We start from the raw sequence: 16,053 nt of genomic DNA on the forward strand, positions 1-16,053 counted from the left end.
TCTGTACGCTCTTTATAAATTCATTCATGGCTCTTTGTTCCAGCAGCTGTCACCAGACTGGGTTCGTGTCTGTTAAGGTGGATAGGGTGTATGTAGTGTTTGACTATGTTAAGAAAAAATTACCTAACATTTGGAAACAAGGCAAAAGGATGACTGCTTGTCCTTTCAATGTGGGACTGAAGCTTTATTTAAGGCCCTTTATCTAACAAGCCCACCCAAGGATTCAGTTCTCCATGGGAATGCTCTGTGGCTTGATTAAGGCTCAGACAGTTAACTTGTAGATTTTTGTCCAGTAGAGATGCAAAAGATTTCTGTGCAAAAGTGATAGCCCCAAAGATTATGGTTTTATTGCCCTGTTTTGCTTCTAATTTAGCAAACTTATTTCAGCATTATATTCCGTTTTGAACATATAAATCTCTGTCTCCTGAATTCTCTTTTGTACCAGATTTACCATCCTGCTGGCTCCCCCATTAATGCATAAAACCTGTGACAAGTATTCACACCATATTTTCATCAGAGTTTCGTTTATGTTTTTTAAAAACCTTAAAATTTTTTTTTTAAATTATACTTTGTCTCTATGAAGATAAGAGATGGATCTCGCAAGACATCCAAGAAAATGAATCTCATCACTTTAGTTCATCTAATTTCACCTCTCTAGGGAACACATTTGATAAGAATTAAACCAATGCATTTTGATTCCCCCCTTTAAATCCTATTCCCTGGTAGCCTTCTGACAGAGTCATCAAGCTTATTGTCCCAGGAAAGAAAGGACAGACAGGTGCTGCCCAGAACCGAGAGGCCATTCATCAGCTTTGAATTTCAAAGCTGATTTTCTTGACCTCTTTTTAGTAAGACAATGTACATAAAACCCAGGCTTTCTGAAGAAAGGGATTTCTAAATAACAAAGCTTCCTTTTTAATGCATAGGCTGTGTGTGCAGAATAGAAGGAAGGCCCCCCCACCCCAGGCTGTAAAGAAGAGAGGGGAAAAGCATTCCCCCAATCCTTCTGGACTCACTTGTAGGGGAAAAACAAGGGGGGAGAGGAGCCTGGGAGGGAGATCACAGGGAACAATTGTCCTGATCTCCTTGTTCCAGGCTGAAGTACTAGGGCAGGAGGTATGTTAGCTGGGTTGCTGGGCAAGCAGAGGACAGGAAGAGGCGCTCAGGGTCTGGATCCTACTTTTCTCTGGCAGGATTAACATCTGCCCTTTGCCATTTTGAGGTCAAGGAAACCACATCCCTCCCTCACACACCCAGATGCCTTCTAGGAGAGGATCAGAGGGAGGGGCGGAACTCTTACCGTTGAGCACTTAACTGAGTCATCCAAGTAGAGACTGTTTACCTACAAAGGCATTATAAATTATGGGATTGAACTGAGGTTAACAAATTGGACTTGATCTTATTCCTCCCTCCCTGCTTCTTCTACCTAGACGAAGGGAGCTTGTCAGGTAAATCAGAGCAGACTTAAGAGAAATAAGCTACATTTTTAACCTAGTTGAGTAATCTTGAGTAAATTTGAAAGGCTGCCACCTATGTATGTATTGCACGCTCTTCTATCCTCTTTCTGTCATACACAATTAACAAATGCATTGATGGTGGTGTGATGAATTGGGAGATTGGGATTGACGTATATACACTAATATGTATAAAATGGATAACTAATAAGAACTTGCTGTATAAAAAATAATAAAATAAAATTCAAAAATTAAAAAAACAAAACAAAACAAAAACCAAATGCATTGCTGCTTTTTGATTTCACAAAGAGCATGTCCTATTCTCTTGTGATTTCTGGTCACCACCTGACACATCTGTGCACTTTCTTCAATGCTTATCTGACAAGATCAAGTCGGCCACAGACTCCAGTAGCTGGTGCCAGAAGTACAACCACTGTGATTACAGATTTACTACAGGAATATGAAAAATACATATAAGCAAAATTTTCGAAACATCACCCTCTAATCCCACCACTCAAAGATAACCAGCCGCCTTTGGGGAGACGATCCTTACAGACTTACATTCATGCATATAAACATTTTTATCTCTTCCTATTCTTTTAAAGGATGTTTTAATGTATGCACGTTTTTAACCTGCATTTTTTTCACTTAATATATTGTAAACATGTTGTCAAGTCAATAGACATGTTTCTACATCATTTTATTGGCTGCTCATTTTTCTATTGTATATTTATACCATAGTTGACTTCACTAATCCTTTATGTTTGAGTTGTTGGACATTTGAGTTGTTTCCAATTTTTTACTAAAAAACCATTAAAGTTGTTTCTACTTTTTTTGCGTGGTGATTAATTTCATTATAGCCAATCATCATTTCCCTAGGATCATCTCTTAGAAGTGGAATTTCTGGGCAAGCAGCTGTTGTTTTTTTTTTTTTTTTTTTTTGGCTGCGCCACACAGACGGCAAAATCTTATTTCCCCGACCAGGGATTGAACCCATGCCCCCTGCAGTGGAAGCACGGAGTCCTAGCCATGGGTAAGCAGCTTTGATTATACCATTTTATAGGATTTTGCTTAATTTCTTTTCTTATGCTATTATAGTCATGCAATGAACAAAGTTTCATATCCTGTTCGCTCTCTCTCTCTCTCTCTCTTTTTTTAACAGCTTTGGTTTTTTGTTTGTTTGTTTTTAAATTTTTATGGGAGTATAGCTGATTTACAATGTTGTGTTAGCTTCAGGGGTACGGCAAAAGTGAATCAGTTATACATACACATTCATCCACTCTTTTTTAGATTCTTTTCCCATATGGGTCATTACAGTGTATTGAGAAGAGTTCCCTGTGCTATTCAACAGGTTCTTATTAGTTATATATTTTATATATAGTAGTGTGTATATGTCAATCCCAGTCTTCCAATTTATCCCTCCCCCCCTCATCCCCTGGTAACCATAAGTTTGTTTTCTACATCCATGACTCTACTTCTGTTTTGTAAATAAGTTCATTTGTACCATTTTCTTTTAAGATTCCACATATAAGCAATATCATATATTTGTCTTTCTGTGTCTGACTTAATTCACTCAGTATGACAACCTCTAGTCCATCCATGTTGCTGTACCTGTTCTCTTTTTTAATGAAAATATCTCCCAACGTTATCACATGTGTTCTGTAAAACAATTTTTAATAGCTTTATGGGAATATAACACTGAGTCATTAATCAATTTAATATATCCAGTCCACTATTTTGGTTGTTGGGCAATTAGGTAGTTTCCATTTATTCACTGGGGTAAATCACACTTTTAGGAACATCTCTTTGTAGAAAACCTAGTGTGTACTTAGGATAAATTCCCAGAAAAGGAATTACAGCCTGAAAGGCTATAACCGAGCAGGACCCTATGGGGCCTTCCCACAGGCTTTCCCCCATACCTTCTGCTTTAGCTCCTCTCTGAAGTACCTAGATAATAGTAGTTGATGCAAATTTCCTGAGTTGTTTTGCAGATGTGAAAACCCCCCACCAAATGGAAGATGTTAACTACTTGATGACCATGAGCACATCGCCCCAGGCCTCCTGGAGCCTAAGGACTGATAACGTGAACCCCTGTGACACCACCTGTTCCCTCACCATCAGCCAGTCAGAGGACTGTGCACCATCTGATCACATACCCTGTGATGCCCCCACCCACCCACCCACCCCCGGCTTTTTTTCTTTATTTGGTTGCGCAGTGCAGCTTGTGGGATCTTAGTTCCCTGACCAGGGATCGAACCCAGGCCCTCAGCAGTGAGAGCTCAGAGTTCTAACCTCTGGACCATCAGGGAATTCCCTCACCTGGCTTTTAAAAATGCTTTGCTGAAACTCTTTGAGGAGCTCAGGGCATTTTAGGGCATGAGCCACCTGTCTCCTTGTATGGCCCTGCAATAAACCTTTCTCTGCTCCAAACTCTGACGTTTCAGTTTGTTTGGCCTCACTGTGTGTCGGGCACATGAACTTGCACTAACAAGGCCATGAACATTTTTGAGGTTAGTTGATAAATATTGTAAATTGCTTTCCAAACTAGTTATATCAATCTACATTGTAATGTATCATGTCTTACCACGCTAAATTATAGGCTAGATGTTACAACAGCCTGATAGACTGTAGGACAATCTTCCTTAGAGATCTTCAAAAAGAAAACAAATTTCCTTTTCTGTGTTCCAGGTCAGACTTTCAAGGGTAAAGACATAAAAAAGGGTTGCCAACTCTCAGTTCAAAAAAAAAGACATTTAGGGACTTCCCTGGTGGCGCAGTGGTTAAGACTCCGTGCTCCTGATCCGGGAACTAGATCCCACATGCATGCCACAACTAAGAGTTCGCATGCCACAAGTAGGGAGCCTGCAAGCCGCAACTAGGGAGCCCGCTTGCCACAACTAAGACCCAGTGCAACCAAATAAATAAATATTAAAAATAAATAAATAAAGACATTTAAATCATAAACACCAGGAAGGTTAACATGCACTTGGTGTTCTTTACCTTCTCTCTTATTTCAGATCTTAGACTTGGATGGTAACTTTCTTTTCAAGTGAAATGTTCTCACATTATCTCTGAGAGTAAAGTAGGTACTTATTCTATGGATAGGGAAATACTGAGGCACAAGAGTTTTATAAGTGACTTTCTTTTTTTTAAGTGACTTTCTTATAGCCGTATAATTTACATGGCACTCGTATCTATAGTCCATACCTTGGGGAGGATCCTTTGCCATGCTAGTCAAGTTCAGGTTCACCTCCGGAAAGACTAGATAAAAAACAATATTTTTAGAGAGGGGGTTCCAGGAAGAAAGGCTTCATCTAAGTTCTGTTAAAAAACAAAATTCAACTGAGTAAATTTGAAGATCTAATTGACTGTGCTCAATGATTCATGAATCTGGCAGCATCCCATCTAGTAAACAGAAGGGTATTGTGAAGGGTTGTACAAAATGGAAGGTTTTTATAGGTAGAGGCGGGTGGGGCAAGAAGGCATTGGCAAAAGCAAAGAAAGAATGGTTTCAGGCCAGGCCATCTTCTTCTGGGGGGGGGGGAGGGAACAGCAGGGGTCTTTATCGTGCAGATTACCTACCTCACTAGTGTTGATCAAGAAATTTCAGATTGCCTACTTAAAGGTCACATTCCTGGAAGTGGTTGAAACTGCAAGTAAGTCTGGGTTTGTTGTTATCCCTGGGGGCAAATGATTCCATTTTGGGCTTGTTATTTCTTTTCAACAATTCCCTTCTGATCAAACTCACCCTAACCGAGAGATGTGATAAAAATTTAAGGCATTAGCATCACTCTCAGCTACTGCTCTGTAGTTCCCACAGCTTTGCTGATCCTTGGTGTGGTATCCATAGGTCATGACTTTTTGTTTAATCCCCGTGACAGTCACAGGTCACGGTTCCAGGTTCATAATCCTTAAATCTGTCATTTTCTTCATTCCCTTTTTGACAGTCCTGTCTTAGGGAGATCATTTGCCTGGTGGTTAGTGGCTGTGAACATGCATTTAAAGCTTTTGAGAGGATACAATACGAGGGAAAACATTATGATAACGATAAGCAGGATAATTTCCTAGGAGTACACTTTGGAGTCCCTATTGACTGAAAAACAAAATGCACAAGCTAAAAGTTGAGAATTATATTTTATTTGGTGGACTTTCTGAGGACTTCAAGCCCTAGAGGTAGCCTCTTAGATAGCTCTGACGGACTGCTCTGAAGAGGTAAGGGGGAGCCAGGAGATATGGGAGTTTTGCGACAAAAACCAGGTAGTCAGGACATTAAAAGATGACTGTTAATTAAAGAAAATCACACATTCCAAGTTAATGACTTTAGAGCTTTTCTACGTATGGGAAGATGCAAGAGTCTGGGCTCACTGAAATTCTTCCTTTGCTATGTGCCTCAGCTATCTGGGGCCAGTATCCTGTGCTTTCCCATCCTGAGTCCCCTCAGGGTACACTGTTGGGGGTGGCTGCAGTGGCTGAGGGCTTGGCAGCAGGCATCCTGTTGGTCTCCATCCTGAGTTCCCCCAGGCTCACCTTTAGGGGTGGTGGCAGTGGCTGATGGCTTGATGGCCGCAACATCCTTTGTTTGCTGAGATGGCGGACAACATCTTTTACCCACATCCTCAAGACCCAAACCAAAGAAAGACCCCATTGAAGGACCCCATTTTAAGCCACAGGGCTTGTTCAGTGATCTTACATAACTGAATTTCAACTTCCCCAGAAATATTGATCCAGGTTGTGGACAAAGAATGTCGTATCAGTAAACAAAGTTTACTTTGTTACTGCCTTATCAGTAAAGAAAGAATGTTGAGGCCATCCAGCCATCAGCCACTGCAGCCACTTGGACCGTGTGCCCTCAGAGGACTCAGGATGGAGAAAAACAAGATACTAGCCCTAGATAGTTAAGGTGTATACCAAAGGAATGATTTCAAAGAGCCCAGACTCTTGCATCTTCCCATAAATAGAAAAGCGCTAAATTCGTTAACTGGGGATGTATGGTTTTCCTTAATTAACAGTCATCTTTTGATGTTTCAACTACCTGGTTTTTGTTGCAAAAATTCCTATATATCCTGGTTGCTCCCTTACCTCTTCGGAGCAGTCTCTCAGTACTGAGAGGCTGTCTTCTGGGCTTAAGTCCTTAGAAAGTCCACAGAATAAAACATAATTCTCAACTTTTAGATTGTGCAAATTTTTTTTCAGTGGATAAGATGTAAGCACTTATGGTAGGGGGTCCCTGGAGAAAGAGAACCAGGCATGGCTTTCTTGACATGAAAGAAACATTTCTGGCCTAAGCATTTAGTTATCTAAGCCTGGCCACAATGGTTGTCCTTGAACAGGTCTCAGTAATTAATGATCTTAAGGGAAGTAAGGGAATGCAGGAACAAAGGAAAATCAGTCAAGAAACAATAGTTCAGAGATAAAACAGAGTCCTAATTCCCTCTCAAGGGATATACATAACAATCTGATACATATCTTTGAGTTCTGTGGAAACTAAGGCCCCCACTCGGGTGGAGGATGAAATAAGGAGTTGACCTTTTCTGACCCTCGTGACTTCAATCAACAAAGCTTGGACTCTGTTGACCTTTGCCCCAACTCTATGCTGAATCCTCCTCTGCTCAAGCCCCTTCATGAATATGCGTATACCCTTAGCTTCAAACTTCCCCAACTTTGGTGTTCGGGGAGATTCTGCTTTGGGAAAGATCCTTGGGGGTCTCCTTACTTGCTGCAAGTAATAAATCCTTCCTTTTCCTGCTCTTTGTCTTGGTTATGTCTTTGGCTCGACACCCACCAAGAAATGAACCCAGTTTTTCGGGTAACACTCCCAACAACTATGTTTAGATTACCCACCAAAACTTCATGAGACATTGGACAAAAATCAGCCATCGTTCTAAGTTATTTTTCTTGACAAATCCCATAACAGAGATAACATGGACTTATTTGAGTAGTAAGACCAGGTAGAATAAAAGTTGGTTATCTGCCTTATATTCGGTGTTGATAACTTTAAAGACATGTCTTAACTAAACCAATGAACTTAAACTACCTTTATTTACTGAAGATTATCCCAGATTACTTGAACTTGAAAAGCATCTGGGGTACTTTCCTGCTGGTCCAGTGGCTAAGACTCCGTGCTCCTAATGCAGAGGGCCCAGGTTCTATCCCTGGCCAGGAACTACATCCCACACGCTGCAACTAAGATCCCACAAGCCACAGCTAAAGATCCTGCATGCCGCAACGAAGATCCTACACGTAGCAATGAAGGTCCTGCAAACTGCAACTAAGACCCAGCACAGCCAAATAAATAAATATTTTCTTTAAATCATTTAAAAAAAAAAAAAGAAAAGCATTTGGGTTAGTTTCTGTTAATGCCCCATCCTTGCAAGTGCTTGCCTTCAAACCAACTAAATAGAGCTCTCTTACAAATTAATTTTGGCAATACCGTCAAGAGGTAGGAAAACACCACACATTTAATATATATACATATATGTGTGTGTATATATATATATACAGACAGATGCAAACAGATAACTTACAGTTACTAACATCTGTGGAGAAGATTTGCAAGATTTTTCATTAGCCCAATTGCAAAATACCCCTTTTTCTTTTTTTTTTCTTTTGATGGGAAACTTCTTCTTAAAGTTTGCATTTCAAAGAATGGCTCTTAGGTGCTGGAGAAGATGGGGGTAGAAAATCTGTATCACAAATGCATAGATTAAGCTCAGGACGATTCTGTTTCCAATGTCCTGATCTTTTCAAGCATTTTGAGAGGAATAGGTGAGGTCTGGCGGATTGGCAAAGAAAAAAACTGCAGGTAAACTTTAAACTTTAGGATTGCAGCCTAAATGATAAAGAGGCTGACCTGTTCTTACAACTACCTTTTCTCCAATTTGCATCTTTCCTTCTGGGTACATGGTTTTATTTTAGCTAAGGAGAGAAAGCATTTAAAAAAAATTCCTATCAGGCTCTGAATATCAGCTTCTGACTTGGCCAAATTTCTGATCATATAGTTATTAAATCCTTTCAAATATCTTATCAGATTTCTGGTTGGATAAACAGTATTTCTGGCAGTATTAAACAATCCCATTAATTTTAGTTTCCCCTTGCTGCTTAAGGGAATAATGTAGCAGTTTACCAAAAATTCCTGAGTTTCATCAATTCTAGGAGGAGTACATACAGGTGCATTGGAGTTGATGTTGAAGAATTCACATAGGGCTTTTGAGGACAATCTGTCTTCCAGTGCCCCAGTTGATTGCAATAGAGACATCAATTTTTGGGCCAGTGATTTGATAATGAACCCTAGGAGGGTGAAATGTAGGAGGCCTAGGTATTGTTTTAAATACCTTTTGTGTCTTTAATTTTTCATTAGCCTTTTGCCATGAATCTTTCAACAAAGCAAGTTTGGAATTTTGAAAAGTTTTGGAGCCTTCTGCATGCTAATCAAAATCAAAATCGGTATTCCATTCTGTTAGCTTGATTTGGGAGCCCTTTTTTGAGTCACATTAGAAAGGATCTTATCTATTTGGAACATTCCTCATAATGGCCATTGTAATCTCCCTGAGGGCTGGCAGCAGGTTGGTAGGTTCCTGGCTGCAAATGGAGTTTAACCCCCATTTCTATGCTGGCCATATTTTGGAGCCCCTACCCTTTCAGCTACCAAGCTAAGCTCTTAGGACACAGAACAAGCTTAGCAAGATATTACCATTTTTGTAACTATCTATAGCTTCCAGAATCACAGTTCTCAAACATATAATAATAAGCAGGTGTGCTTATTTTAGAGTTGAACTTTCAACTCTTTGGATGTAAAGGATCCCATTAGCAGTGAGCCTTTGTCTACAAAAAATAAGTCAAGCAAATACATGAAGATATTGGCAGTAACCAAGAGATGTTACTGTGTCCTGGCTGAAAGATGGCCTAGTGCACACGACCAACAATTCCTGTGGACCCTTGAATGGGGGAAGGATTGAACCAGCAAACCTGAAACAATGGGGACTGAGGACTGATTCCAAACAAAATGGAGAACTGCAGCTGCCACCAACAGTGCCAAATGTGGAATCTGGGGAAGGATTCCAAACAAATAGGGGGATTGCAGACTAAATGATCAGCAGTTCCCAATGTGGAATCTGGGAACTGAATCAAGGGCTGGGGTTTTCCATTAAAAAACTTGGGAACTGTGGTCAGAAAGGCTAGGGGCTTGGCTCTGGGCAGAACTATCTGCTAGCTTGATTGAGCTCTGGGCAGAATCGTCTACCAGCTCAAGCTGACCTGCCCCAAAAAGGAAAGCCAGTTAGTTTGGGAGCTTGAATGCAAAGAGAGTGGAGCTCAAATTTGAGAGGAACTTACCAATGGCCTTCAGAAACAGCGGGAACAACAGTGAACTCAAAAGTGTTTGTGGGGCACCACGCCTGTGTTTCTTGTTGTCCCCGAATGCCATCATAAGTTTGCTTTGGATCCCACCACTGCCAACAAGTCTATTAAAAAACAAAATTAAACCAAGTAAGTTTGAAGATCTAATTGGCTCGATTCAATGATTCATGACTCAGGTAGCATTCCATCTAGTAAACAGAAGGGTATTGTGAAGCGTTGTACAAAACGCAAGGTTTTTATAGGCAGAAGGAGGGTGGAGCAAGAAGGTATGAGCAAAAGAAAAGAAAGGATTGTTTCAGGTGAGACCATACTATTTTTGGGGAAGGGAACAGCAGGGGTCTGTGTCATGCAGATGACCTCACTAGTGTTGATCAAGAAATTTCAGATTGTCTGCTTAAAGGTCACATTCCTGGGAGAGGTTGAAAGTGCAAGTAAGTCTTGGTTTGCTGTTGTGGAGGCAAATGACTCCATTTTGGACTTGTTTCTTTTTATCAGTTTTGTCTTTGCATGAAAGAAAATATAACATCAAAAGGAGTTTCTCATACAAAACACACAATACATACAAGCTGAATGTTAACCTAATGTTTTACAGTTTGTAAGAATCCAGCCTTCCCCTGAGAAAATGTTGAAATGATTTTAAAATGATAATAATCTATTCTTTCCTCTATAGGAATTCTAGTGAACAAAGAACTGTTGTCGAACCCAAGTTCATGTACCCAATGTACAGTGAGGCCAAAGTAAATGAAAAAGTCCGAGTTTGTTTCTTCTTTTTCCTTTGTTTCTGCATTCCCTCACTTCCCTAGTTAGTTTGAATCTACCCTTCGGAACTCAGAGAAGGTCTAGGAGGCTGAAGCCTTTTTCGTACAAAGAAGAAAGAGCGGACACAGAAAGGCTTTGTACCTGGCAGGGCCTTGCAGAGTCCTGCTTGGTTTTAAGCCCCTCTTCTTTGATACTCCTCAATCTTGAGGGGAACAGGTGTCCGACAAGAAAGGAAATAAAGTTTTGGATAGAAAAGTTAATCATAAACTCGGTAGAGGAACTCAGTTTTAGGTGGACTAGGTTTCAGAACCAGTTTGTGCTGTATTTTAAACATCAGGGTGCTTGGTGTAGACCAGAGTTTCTCAACCCTGGAAGTATTGATACTTTGGAGATCATTCTTTGTTTTGGGGGGCTGTTTTGTGCATTGTGGGATATTTAGCAGCATCCCTGGCCTCTACCCACTAGATACCACAGGCACCCTGCTAATTCTCCAGTTGTGACAATCAAAAGTGTCTCCTGACATTGCCAAATATCCCCTGGAGGACACAATCATCCCAGTTGAGAATCACTTGTGTGGTACATATGGTATATTAATTGTATTTGATAAGCTCTGATTATGTCCAGATGAGTAACAGATGGCAAACGATGAAGAGCTTGGACACTAACATGCTTTAACAGATATTTTTATATTAATTTCATTTATTCAACTTGATTTGATGCATTTTGAGAAAAATATATGTCTTAGCAAAATAAATGGAAAAGGAAAATGGACATCAATTGCTAAGTATAAAGTGTTCCAAATCTGCAAATCAAATGTGTGGGTCCCATATAAATTACAGTAAATCTAAATGTTAATGAAGATAGTTTTCTAGCAAACTCGATAAAAAACAATGGATTTGTTCATTACGTAATTACCTGTGAACGACAATACTTTATCAGTCAATGGCTTTTCCTGTTTTATTAAGAAAAATACAAGGTCAGATAGCTAGGTTTTCTAAGATATTACAGAAACTACTTCTAAGCTGCTTTATTTATAAATTCTACTTTCAATCTGGATGATTTATGTGGCATTTCAAACTGGACAATTTAAAAACCTCATTACAATCAGAATAAATGACAGATTTGAATCCATAAGAAAATCCTTGACTAATTAAGATTGGCAGTCTTATCTTTGCCCTTATTTATTCACTTAGCATAAAACCCTCCAAGTCTATCCCTGTTGTAAATGGCAAAATTTTGTTCTTTTTAATGGCTGATTAGAATTCCAGTGTGTATTTATATAAATATACATTCTTTACCCATTCATCTGTTGATGGACACTTAAGTTGCTTCCATATCTTGGCTATTGTAAATAATCCTGCTAAGAACATTGGGGTGCATGTATAATATCTCTTTGAATTAGTGTCTTCATTTTCTTCGGATATATACCCAGGAATGGAATTGCTGGATCATATGGTGTTTCTATTTTTAGCTTTTTTGAGGAATCTTCATACTACTTTCAGCAGTGGCTGCACCAATTTACATTCCCACCAACAGTGTATAAGGGTTCCCTTTTCTCCACATCCTCACCAACATTTGTTATTTGTGGTCTTTTTGATGATAGCCATTCTGACAGGTGTGAGGTGATATTTCATTGTGGTTTGGATTTGAATTTCTCCAATGATTAGCGATGTTGAGCATTTTCTCATGTGCCTGTCGGCCATCTGTATGTCTTCTTTCAAAAAATGTCTATTCAGGTCTTCTGCCCATTTTTTTTTTTTTTTTTTTTTTGTGGTACGCAGGCCTCTCACTGTTGTGGTCTCTCCTGTTGCGGAGCACAGGCTCCGGACGCGCAGGCTCAGCGGCCACGGCTCACGGGCCCAGCCGCTCTGCGGCATGTGGGAGCTTCCTGTACTGGGGCACGAACCCGTGTCCCCTGCATCGGCAGGCAGACTCTCAACCACTGCGCCACCAGGGAAGCCCCATTCTGCCCATTTTTTGATTGGGTTGTTTGTTTTCTGATGTTGAGTTGTATGAACTGTCTAGATATTTTGCATTAGCCCCATATCTAGCCAAGTCATTTAGCTTCATTAAATGTCCCAACCTATAAGGCAGAGAAAATGATTGTAAAGGAGAAATCAAAGAGGTAATGTATGAAATTTAGCCACTTAGCTAAACATATGGTGTGATACAAAATAAGTTGTTATCGTGGGGGTGATGAGGGGAGGTTTCATAAGGGCAATGAGATTTGAACTGGTACTGGAAGGGTAGAGAATAACATTTATTGTGTGCCTACTCTGTGCCTATCTCAGTTTACATAGCAACATTTTTGAAGGTATTATCCTCAAAAAGAAGGAATTAAAACACAGAGATATAATTTGCCCAAACCTCAAAGTAGCTCCATATTTCAAATTCCTCATTTTTTCCACTCATAGGAAGTTGTGAAATAAAAAGGTGTTGATATTGGAAATAGATGATAATAGAACATAAAAAAGCAGAGATGATCAATAAATGCAGAAGCTGGTTCTTTTCTAAAAAAACATTTTATTTTGAAATAATTTCATACAAAAGTCTCAAGAAGAGTACAAAGAACTGCCTCATACCCTTCTTCCAGATTCAATAACTGTTAATATTCTGCCATATTTGCTTTATCATCTCCCTCTCTCTCGCAACCATCTGAGAGGATCATGCCCCTTTACTCTGTCAGAGAGAAAACAGTTTTTCCTCTACCCTCTTAGGTTAATGATTTGGGGCCTACAAATTAAACTGACAAAAGACAGATTAGCAAGAGAAAAAAAACACACCAGATTTAATTACATATATAACACAGGGGTTCACCAAGAAATGTGACTCAAGGAGGCAGCTGGAATTTAGGGCTTATCTAACATCTGAATGGGGGATGGGAAGGGGTGGAGGGGCACTTCTAGAAGAACAAATGACTTCTTAGAAGCAGGGGAGAAAGGGCACTTAGGAAAAACAAATGACTTTTTGGAAAGATAAATGGGCCCTTAGGAGTATAGGTAGGAGATACGGTAGTTTTGTGACAATGTTTGAGAAGATTAGAGGTGCACCTGGGGAGGCACTTTATGATAATTAGGCTCTTCTGGGAGGCTCTGCTTTTAGGCAGATAGAGGGTTTTAGGAACTCAAATGCCTTCCGCTCAAAATCATTTTTATGCCACAATGCCTTATTCTGGACCTCTTCGACTTTTGTACTTCAGCCCTGTGTTTCCTGAGAATTTAGGTAAACACAAAACATTCTTGAAATCACTAAATTCAGTGCTGTTATCCCAGAGCTGAGCACTGTGTGCCTGTTCCTCAAGTGCCTCTGCTGGCAGGTCTTACCTAGAAGTGGGTTTGGCTAGGCTGCTTCTTGCAGCTATGTGAGGACTATCTTACTCAACAAAGATTTCTAGAGTGCCTACTCCGTGCCAAGCACTGTTCTAGACACTTAAGACTCAGATGATGTTTGATGGAGAACTTCAACTGAGGTTCTCCATCAAACCCACAGATAACCACACCTGAATCCGTGTTTCCTCTTTCTCCCCTCTTAGAAAGGCATCCCTCTTGCTGCTTTGCTTGTGCTCTGGATCCCATCTCCTCCCTTGATGGTCTTTCTTTCTCTAGGGTTCTTTCCATTAGCACCAAAAACATGCCTCATGAACTTCCCATTGCTAAAGCAACGACAGTAACACTAAAAACTTTCCCCTACATCCTTCACCAAGTCCCTTCACTCTTTCTCCCCACCCCTTCCAAATGGAACTTCATGAGGGCATTTTCTGCACTTGCAGTCTCTATCTGCATGCCCCCCCTTCCCCTGTCCCCACAATTCCTCCATTCACTTCAACCTGGCTCAGCTTCCCCTGCTGTACTGGTGCTGCTCTCTTAAGATCATCTATGAACTCCTGCTAATCCCATGGACATTTTGCAGCTTCTCTCAACCACATCTCATATTATCGACACCTCCTTCTTGACACATGCTCTTCCTTTTGTTTCTCTAATACCAAACTCTCACTTATAATTTTCTTACTAATTTTTCTGAAGCTCCTTCTGTTTCCTCTTCCTTGTACCCTTCTTACCTAAATGCTGGTGTTCCTGAGAGCTCCATTCTAGGACACCTTCTCTTCCCTTTTCCTTTTTCTACATTCTCCCTGGACTATCTATCCACTCCCATGGGTTCAATTACATATTTGGTTTGCATGGTATCTCCAACTAATTTCTTTTGAGTTCCAGACCTGTATACCCAGTGGCCCACTTGAAGTCCTCTCAGGCATTCAGACTCAAGAGTTCCAAATTGAACTGTGCATTTTCTGATGTTCCCTAGCTCTGTTAATGGCACTGCCATCATTTAATTATCCAAGCCAGAAATGTGAAGTCCTCTTGACTCCTTCCTGAACCTAAACTATGTGTAACCATCAAATATAGTGGATTCTACTTTTGAGTTGGTCCTCTTCTCTCTTTTGGTCTTTCCGGCCACCATTCCATTCTCTCTTTCTTTTATTTTATATTATTTTTTAATCTTTTGGCCATGCTGTGCAGCATGTGGGATCCTAGTTCTTCAACCAGGGATCGAACCGTGCCCCCTGCAGTAGAAGCACGGAGTCTTAACCACTGGACCGCCAGGGAAGTCCCATGCCACCATTCTATTCTATATCATCATCATCTCTTGCTGAGATTACTGAAATAGTCTCCTAACCAGTTTTGTTGCCTACAGACTTGCTTCCCTCCAATCCATGCTTTACCCTCAGCCAAGGTGATCCATACAAAATGTAATTCTGATTATGGCACTCTCCTGCTTGAAACTTTCAATGACTTCCCATTTTTAATGAGGTTAAAGTCCACAGTCTCCTTATCATATTTGTAAGACTTGGCCTCTGCTAACCTTCGTTTTCTTTTTCTTTTTGGCTGCATTGGGTCTTTGTTGCTGTGCATGCGCTTTCTCTCTAGTCATGGTGAGTGGGGTCTACTCTTCATTGCAGTGCGCAGGCTTCTCATCGCGGTGGCTTCTCTTGTTGTGGCGCGCAGGCTCTAGGGCCTGCGGGCTTAGTTGCTCCGTGGCATGTGGGATCTTCCCGGACCAGGGCTCGAACCCGTGTCCCCTGCATTGGCAGGCAGGTTCTTAACCACTGCGCCACTAGGGAAGTCCCTCTGCTAACCTTTAATCTCTTGCCACCCCATGCCTACAACACTTAGTAGTAGTCAGCATATACTTACTGTTTTAAAAATAAATAGCATTTTTTTCTTTCAAAATACAAAAGAGAAAAATTGTCTTACTTACTGCAGCATCCTCAGAGCCCAGAACACTGCCCAGAACATAGTAGGTATGCAATAAATATTTCTTAAATGAAGGAAAGAATATATGTATCAGTTCTAGTGACAGCAGAATGAGGATGAGCAAGAAAAAATGGGACATTTTTAATCCAATAAGCATCTATTAGAGTAGCGTACTTACAGTGTCATACTCTAAAATCTGGCAAGTTAAAAAACCAAGTACAATGATCTCAGAA

This window comes from Globicephala melas, chromosome X (assembly GCF_963455315.2).
Source record: "Globicephala melas chromosome X, mGloMel1.2, whole genome shotgun sequence".
NCBI classification, from domain to species: domain Eukaryota; kingdom Metazoa; phylum Chordata; class Mammalia; order Artiodactyla; family Delphinidae; genus Globicephala; species Globicephala melas.